Below are 9104 nucleotides of genomic sequence, written 5' to 3'. Positions count from 1 at the left end.
ATCACCCCGGACCTGGTTAGGAATGCACATTCTCAGGCCCCGCCCCAGACCTCCCAAATCCAAGACCGGGGGAGGGGCGCCGTGTGTGCTTTGCTGCTCCTGCGGGTGACTGTGAGGCGCTCGACGGTGACAGCCCCTACCCTGGGGCTTCCTACGTCGCTCAGGTGAGTATGGATCGCGAGGCGGGTAGTCCGGGTCCTCCGGAGATCTCCCGGCCTCTGGCTAGGTGGTCACGTGGGCTCTGGGCTTCTTCCCCCGCCTCCCCCTCCCGCCCCTCGCGTCTTTAAAAGGAAGGAGAGGCTCCTCGTTAAGTCGTTTGTGATCTTTGCAGTGTCTCCGGCTACTGCACCTTCTGACACCCACTCCCTCGCCCCTGCTGCTAGGCCGCCTGGAGAGCGGACGCTGCGACAGACGCCTCTGGAAACTTGCAGGGCAGAGAAGAGGCGGCGGGAGCCGGACCAGAGCGGGACCGTCCAGGGCTGCGACTGGCATCCAGTGCTGCGTTTGGGATCTGGGCTGCGCGAGGTGCGCTCACGCTCCGCAGCTGGTGCCGCAGCCGGGTGCGGGGAACAGAACTAGTCCGGGAAAAGCACGTGCCGCGTTTCAGTGCTTGCTAGGCGGGCGTGTACGAGTAGGGTAAGTGCCCCTTCGGTCAAGGTGCGATTTGTCTGATTTTCTGTTTGAAATCCAGCGATGGGAAAACAGTAATACTGAGAACAATAAAAGACACCCCTCAACCCCCCGCCAAATCCACCAGTCTGGAAAACTACTGGAAACAGAAAGTCCATGTTTTGACTAAATATTTTCACTCAAGACGCTGGCAAGTTAACTAATTAGTTTGTGCCTGTAAGCTCCCGGTTGATTGTGCTAATATACATGTTTTTTAAAAGGCAAAACTCCTCTGTATTTTCTACGGATTTCCCGACAGTGGATGAAACGGTGACAGTAGGAAAGTTGACCAGGGCACTTCATGCTTGAGTTTTGTGGGCCTGGGAAGATGTACATGTATCAGGCAGGTGACTAGTATTTTTAAATGTATGAACTGGCAAACCTTAATCATATCAGAAAGCAGAGTTACTTCTTTCTTGGGCGGATTGAGTAAGATTGAGATCATCTGGGCTGTTTATTTGCTGAAGAGGAACCCCGGCCGCTGTTCTCTTAACCCGTTGTTTTCCCGTTCCTGCCTAATTAATACTGGATATAAAATTAAGTCAAGGGACTCTGTATATATATATATTGTGTGTGTGTGTGAAAAGCAAAACTTTGGATTCTGGTGAATTTCTATTTAGGAAAATAAGATTGACTCACTTTTACTAGCTTTTTAAAAAGCAACTTTGTGCTTTGGTGTGGTACACAACTCTTGAGGAAAGATTTTGTTTTGTTAGATTTCTAGTATTTACATGGTCATTCTATTAGGAATTTTAATTTTTGTTCTAAGTTTCTAAACTCACAGTGGCTGTTTTTGTGTGTGGAGAAGGATGTTTGTTATTTATAAAGTGAACATGTGGAAAGAAAGATTTGTGCTGTGAGTATTGTAAAAAGTAAATGTACTGTGACTATGAAAAGAACATTACACACTTATTCTTTGGCTCTTTTTTTTTCCTGCAGAAAATCTATGTTTTTGCATACATTCTAGAAGAGGGGGAAATGTTAGGATCTGTTTATCAACAGGTGTTAAAGCATAAACCTTAGGATTCCATTTTATGTTCAAGCATTTTTTTTTCAGTTGAATTACTGAAACATTCTTATTTCAGAAGTCACCAGTCTCCTGTAACATTTAAGTCCTGTAAGTCTCTGAAGCCAATTAAAAACACATTTAGGACATCTTTCATAGTGGTTCTGAGGGATGTGAATGAATCTAATCACCATTTACATTTCTCAGTTTATTTATAATATGGAATAGGTAAGATTTAGTGGTAAATTCAACCCTTAAAAATATAATTAGCATTTAATAGATATTGATATGTCCATTTTAAGAATATTACATGTAGGTTTCTATATGTGTATCCAACAGGTAATGATTCAAAATACATCTTGTAGTAATGTTAATTCATGTTTTGAATCATTTTATAATATCTATAAATACTAAAATAATTATATAGAATGCTGAAGGCTGAACTTGAACCATTTACTGGTAAGTTTTTTGGTAATTATGTCTAGAGCCCTTGAGAAATGTATACTTGAATTTAGGCTTCATCATTCAGTGCCTAGCACACTGTTTTAGACATAACATTTTTGAAAAGTCAAGCTTATTGCAGTATAATTTACATAGAGTAAAATCTAGCCTCTTTAGGTGTATCGCTCTGTGAATTCTGACAGTTGCACACAGCGGTATACTCAGTCACCTCCATGATCAAGACATGGAACAGTTCCATCACCCCCAGAAGTCCCCTTTGTAGTCAGCCCTCTGCACTCAACCCCAACCCCTGGAAATCACTGTCTGTCTGCTGATTATATAGTTTTGCTCTTCAGTATATTCTTACTTAGAAATAATTGTCTTCCTTCCCTTTTCTCAAAAGAAAACCTCAGTTCCCTTTCTTTTTTGGGATGAGCCAGGTTCTGGTGTTTTTGTTTTAATCCTATACACTTTGGGATAAATTGAAGAAAAGACAAAACTGTTTTGCATATGGGAAACCAGAGGCTTGGAATACGTGTTAGATTCATATTGGGCTAATAGATTTAATTTTTAGCAAATTTGGGTCCCATTGTGGTATAAGCCTTTGGTTACGGTGTGCATCATTAGTTATCCCAAACTGAAATACAAGGGCATTTGAAAAAATATTTGTTATTTATGTAATATTAATAGACTATGTGGTTCCTTTATAATCTTGGCATTTAAGAGATACTTTTATTATATTTGAGATTAAGAAAGCCACCTGAAATTACATATTATCAAATAGTGAGAAGCCTAAGAACGATTGAAAATGACAATTTGTAGACATTTAAAATGCAATATAGAGTGATTGTGGCTACTTAAGTTAAAATACTCTCTTTAATAGGAGCTAAAGTCTGTGCCCAATTTAGTTGTAGATGTCAGTTTTTTCATTCCTGTGCCCATGTTTTGAAATCTAGATTTTCCTGTAGGACATAGATGTAAAATCTTTTATAAACCAATATTTTTCTACTGTTTAATACATTATTCAATTCAGTAAACACTTAGGAGCCTGTTATTGCTAGGCACTCCTAATGAAGATATGTCAGATTGATGTCGTTTGCCTTTTTCCTTTGTGCTATGAAAAACAAGAGCCTGTCTTTTAAATACATACACAACGTACCTTTCAGAGAACTGCAGTGGCAGTAACTAGGATATGCAGAGTGGCAAGTTTATGAGGCACCAGCAAACTGGATAGTTGGCATTTCCAACTGGAACGGTTACAGCTCTTGATAATAATTAAGGGCTTTACGAAGGGAATCTTTGTGCAGGTGTACTTGAGAGAGGACAGAAGAATGAGGGTCACCTGGAAAGACAAACTACTGGACTCATATATATTTCCTCAAAGCAGGACTGCAGTTTTGTTAGTGAATGTTTTGTGTTCACTGTCAAACCCCAGACTGGCAGGCAAGTTGAATGTATTCCGTTTAACTTCTACATTGGTCATGTCCTTTTGAATCTCTTCACCCGCAACTGTCCCTCACCCTGCCCCAAATGAATATTTGAATATGGTTCTGTTTCCTAAAAGTGGAGCATTGTCACTGACTTGGTATTGGGAAGGAGCAGAGATTTGCTGATGAAAGAGAAGATTGATGGGCTTTCCCTCCACACTGCTGCCTTAGAGTGTGATAACCCTGGGGCTGAGGCTTTATCCTCTTCCCATATTCAAGCCCTCAAAATTCTATTTCCTAACCAGCTCAGTAGGCTATTAGGGGAGTTAGTTTTCTCATTTTGGAAAATACATGTACATGTTCTTAAGAGTTGTATGTGAGTCAATTATTAACGATCAGTTCCATGATGATTTTGGAGTGTTTTTTCTTTATTTCTAATTAATATTAAACTGATTGAGACTCTTAATATTTTTCTTAATATTTAAGGCTAATGATTGACAAATAGCCACTTATACACATCAAGGACGCTTGACACCTAAGACATATTTTTTATCTTTTCCGTGAAATTCCTTCTATTGTCTGCTTTGTGAATGTGAATTTATGACTTCTGAGGGGCACACAGATGTGAGGTGTTCCAACTGAATGCTTGGGGAAGTGTGATGGGCGGGCTTAAGAATACAGCATAGGAGAATGTGGCATTTTGTGTTCCACACAGGCTACTAGCAGCTCAGCTTTTTGGACAGTGGTGATGGATTGTCAAGAAGAAGTTAAGAGAGTAAAATTAGGAGGCAGAAATCTTCAGGGTGGCCATAAAGGTGTCTTAACCTAAATTGTCTGGAAATCCTGCCTAACACTCTAAGCATATTCAGTGGCATGCCGATAGACTGACTTCATCCTCTTGCATATGTAATGATACCTTGCAGAATGCTTTCGTGTACATCATTTCACTTCATCCTTAAACACTGTGAGAAAGGGGAACCCGTATTAGGTCCCCGTTTCTCCTGAAGGAGATGTAGGAACTCAGGGAGTTTACCTGATTTGTCTAAGATCACCTGGCCTTCAGGCAGAGCTGGGCCTGGGACCTGGTGCCCTGCTCTGTCCACTGGGCAAGAATATACATAAAAACAGGCCTGGTGGTGACTGCCTTCTGATTTTTTTAAACTAGATTTGATAGGCACTTTGATAAAATCAGTCTACTCTTTCTAGAATGTCTTTCTGCCATTTCTAGGGCATGCCTTTTTCTTCTTCAAGGAATCACTGTCAATATTTGGAATTTTAAAAACTTTTTTTTTTTTTTTTTTTAGTTTAAGAGCTGTAATGTATTTCCCAGCCAGTACATTAGAACACTACATATAATCCCATGTGTACAAAAAGCTTTCCCACTGGACACAGATGTGACCCAGGAGGGCTCCACACAGGTGTGTGTACTGGGGGAGTGTGAGAGAGACATCTTTGGGCAGAAGACAAGGGCGGTTCATCATGAAGTATACAGGCCAACTATTTTAGGCTATGATGAGTAATTAAAGAAAATTGGCATGCAAAGAAATGATTAATTCTTAGAATCAGGATGTCCGGGTACATGTTCTTTTGTTGGCCAGGTGAAATTCCATGCCTTCCAGACCCAACAATTAAATTGTTTAGAGATTCTTTTTCCCTGTGATACCAGAGATTGTGGTTATAGAGGCAATGCTTGGGTGTTCAAACGAATGTGTGGGAAAATCTGTAGTACAGTGCTGGAGAAATATACTCTTCTTGGAATTCTTTCCTTCGATCAGTTTATATCACTGTTTTAGAGCAGAACTACTTAAATGACCACAGGTTGTTTATTCACTTTTCTAGACCTCCAGTGGAGAAGACTTTCCTTTTGCTACGTATTCTCTTGTCTCCCAGGTCTACTGCAGTGATTTAAGTTCATTACTCCTTGTTGTGTCTTTGCTTAAGAAGGAAAAACCCATTGCATTGGCTACCAAGTTATTAGTTACCCAAGACTCCACTGACAAATAGTTGTCATGTGAATCTGGATAATTTAAAAGATACCCAACCAAAAAACAGTATATCCTCTTAATCATTGTCCAGCAACCAGTTCTCTCACATTAATTATCGTGGTACTGGGGATGTGTAGAAATTCTAGAGAAGTTGGTATATATGTGTGAAATGCATATTTTCTAAGCAAAGTCACTGTGGTACCTGATTTATTGCCTGGATGAATCCTGGCATTTGCCATTTGGCGGTATATGTCTGACAGGTCATTTCAGCATTTCTGGGCCGAGAATGAACATTTCAGTTGTAGGTGAAAATGAGTGATAGGATTGATTCTCTGCTCCTGAGAGAGAGATGATCTTCATTTTAAATGGTGTTTTCCCTTTCCAGCTGGATAATGGAGAGTGTTATTTCAAGTTCATGAATTTCCATGCTACTATTCATTACTTTGTGTCCGTAGAAGCTTTACGTTTTTAAGAGGCCTAATGAAAGGAAAAGATAGTGGTGGTTTTCTGATAGTTTGGTGTGTTGGCTTTTCTACTGATACTTAAGCCGAAACGCCAGATACATTTCTTTTGGGCAATGTAAAGTAGAGACAACATGAAATTCAGTAAAATCTTGATTGGTCAAAATGTTCAGAGAATGATTTTTTGTTTAAACAATTCAATTGAGAGCATAGAGTTTATCCTTATGTAAGTTTACCTTGAGCAGTGCTTTGTATAAGAATGTTGGGATACTCACCATGGTGATTATACTAACATTTGGATATGCTTTTTATTTATTAAATTGGGTAAGCCATCTTGTTTTCTTTTTTTTAAGTTCAAGAAATATAAAATTTAATACTGTGAATCAACTATACTTCAATTAAAAAAAGAAATATAAAATTTATTACCTCCAGTGTACATTATGCATAAATACAATTTGTTATGCATGTTACCTTAAGTATTTTGTTCTCAATTGTTACATACTGTTTAAGTTGTGCTGTTAAAGTACTTTAAATGTCTTTTGATTAAATATTTGGCTACGTAAGATATGCTCAGATCATTTAGCAAAAATAATGCACTAAAATCCAATCACCAAGGTACAATATTGAAAACATAAACACAGTGAACAGGTGTATGTGTAGGTGGATTGAAATAGGAGAGGTGTTTTCAGGACAGATTGAGGGATAAAAGCCTCCTAATAATTCTGTCAGTTCTGGAGCTGACATCTAAAGGTCACTGATGACCTAATTACCAACTCCTGTATTCAACCACTTGCTGTAACTTCGATCATTTCCATGGTTCTGTAAATGTTTTCAAGCATCTGTATTTAAAACCCTTCCTTGATAGACAAAATGTGGTGTATACATACAATGGAATACTATTTAGCCTTAAAAAGGAAAGAAATTCCAATACATGCGACAACATGGGTAAGCCTTGAGGACATTATGCTAGATGAAATATGCCAGTCACAAAAGAACAAACACTGTATGATTCTACTTATATGAGGTACTCAATAGTCAAGTCTGTAGAGACAGAAGTAGAATGGTGGTTGTCAGGAGCTGGGGGAGGGAGGAATGGGGGAGCTGTTTTTAACAGGTATAGAATCTTAGTTTTGCAAGATGAAAAGAGCTCTGGAGATTGGTTGCACAACAGTGAAAATGTACTTAACACTACTGAACTGTACATGGTTAATATGGTAAACTTTATTATGTGTATTTTACTACAACTTTTAAAAAAAGTTTGGAAATTGCTAGTTAGCATTATATGCTTTATCCTGCATATTTTCTGTTAGGAATCAGGGATTGTATATATATATATATTTTTTTTTAAATATTACTTTATTTATTTATTTATTTTTATTTTATGGCTGTGTTGGGTCTTCGTTTCTGTGCGAGGGCTTTCTCTAGTTGCAGCAAGTGGGGGCCACTCTTCATCGCGGTGCGCGGGCCTCTCACCATCGTGGCCTCTCTTGTTGCGGAGCACAGGCTCCAGACGCGCAGGCTCAGCAATTGTGGCTCACGGGCCTAGTTGCTCCGCGGCATGTGGGATCTTCCCAGACCAGGGCTCGAACCCGTGTCCCCTGCATTGGCAGGCAGATTCCCAACTACTGCGCCATCAGGGAAGCCCCAGGGATTGTATATATTGATTGGGAATCTAAGCAGTTGAAATATGGAATCCTGTCCTCATGATTAATAAATGCATATTTTTTTGGAAACTTCCTTGATCTTATATTTGTCTCCAGCTACCATTCTCTCTCCTGTCCCTTGTGGTCAACCAATGTTGATTGGAAGTGGTAGCACCTTTGTATTCATTCCTTGTTATTTTACCTGGTCCGCCTGCCTCAGTTACTGGGCACAGTGGCTCCCTGAAGGCAGAGTGCATGTCTTGAAACTCCTTTAGATCCCCTGTCTCAGCTCAGTACCATGGCTACTGCAAGTGCTCCATCTTTGATTCATACTCTATACTGGATGAAATCATATATTTTCAACACATTTCTTCATATTCTTTTCTTACAACAAATATTTATTGCGTTGTAGTGGAAGGTGAATAAAATACAGTGTGTGCCTTCAGGAGCTTAAAATCTAATTGTACTTACTTCTTACTCTCCCACCCCACCTTTACCATTTCCAAAACGGATTTGGTGTAGTTCTCTTCTAATAAGGAGGGTTAAATTTCTATGTAAGTAACTATAGCGGTGCTAGAGTGAAAAAAGTGATAAGGCATAAAATGCCAACTGCTTCACAATGCACTTTGCATATTTCTTATGAACATGGCAGGTTCTCTGTAAGAAAATATCAGGAGATTAGAGTGGAATGATGAGTTGGGACAACATAGTAGAACGTCTTAAATGTTAAAAGAGCATGACTTATTAAGAGGCTGGTGGGAAGCAGTGGGCTGCTCAGAGCTGGGTTTTTAAGAATGTTAATCTGGCTGCTCTGTGGCCCTGGAGAAAGAGCTAACTGGAGGCAAGGAGCAGTAAGGAGACTATTTAAGGTGAACAGATAAGAAGTAACAAGAGCTTGCTCCAAGGTTGGTGAAAGACATAACCATGGGGAAAGACACCATGGAGAGAAAAACCCAATGTGCCTTGGTGATGAAAGGTAGCTGGATGAAGGGGAGAAGTCAGAGGTAACTGTGATAGGCTTCGTCATTAACACAAATAGGAAATGAGTGGTTTGGGGGAGGAAAATGATGAAATTTGCCTTGGATATTATATTAATTATCTAGTGCTCTGTAACAAATTGTCATAGAATTTAGCAGCTTAAAACAACAAACATAATCTCACACAGTTTCTGAGAGGAATCCAGAAGCAGCTTAGCTTAGATGTTGGCCAGGGCTACAGTCCTCTGAAAACTCGACTGGGGCTGGAGGATCTGCTTCCAAAATCTCTCTTTCGCTGTAGTTCCTTGCTGGCTGCTGGCAGGAGGCCACCGTAGGGCTGCTTGAGTGTCCTCACAATATGGCAGCTGGCTTTCCCCAGAGTGAGTGATCCAAGAGAGCAAGCCAGGAAGAGGCTGCAATGCCTTTTATAACCTAGTCATGGAAGTACATGCCATCCCTCTGCCATAATTTATTCATTAGAAGGGAGTCACTATA

At 39.9% G+C, this 9104-nt stretch overlaps 1 protein-coding gene across 2 annotated transcripts in view; it reads left to right on the top strand.

The window, feature by feature from the left end:
- Window positions 1-505: 505 nt before the first annotated feature.
- The window catches only part of ESR2 (estrogen receptor 2), a 63607-nt gene continuing 55008 nt past the window's right edge, over window positions 506-9104 (top strand). For both annotated transcript variants that reach the window (XM_028169235.2, XM_007192983.3), the window contains exon 1: window positions 506-636. The gene's annotated coding sequence lies outside the window, so the exon portion shown is untranslated. The remainder of the gene's footprint in view (window positions 637-9104) is intronic.

This window comes from Balaenoptera acutorostrata, chromosome 3 (genome assembly GCF_949987535.1).
Source record: "Balaenoptera acutorostrata chromosome 3, mBalAcu1.1, whole genome shotgun sequence".
Taxonomy (NCBI): domain Eukaryota; kingdom Metazoa; phylum Chordata; class Mammalia; order Artiodactyla; family Balaenopteridae; genus Balaenoptera; species Balaenoptera acutorostrata.
Note: the sequence above shows the minus strand (reverse complement) of the source record. Positions and strands in the feature narration are given on the sequence as shown.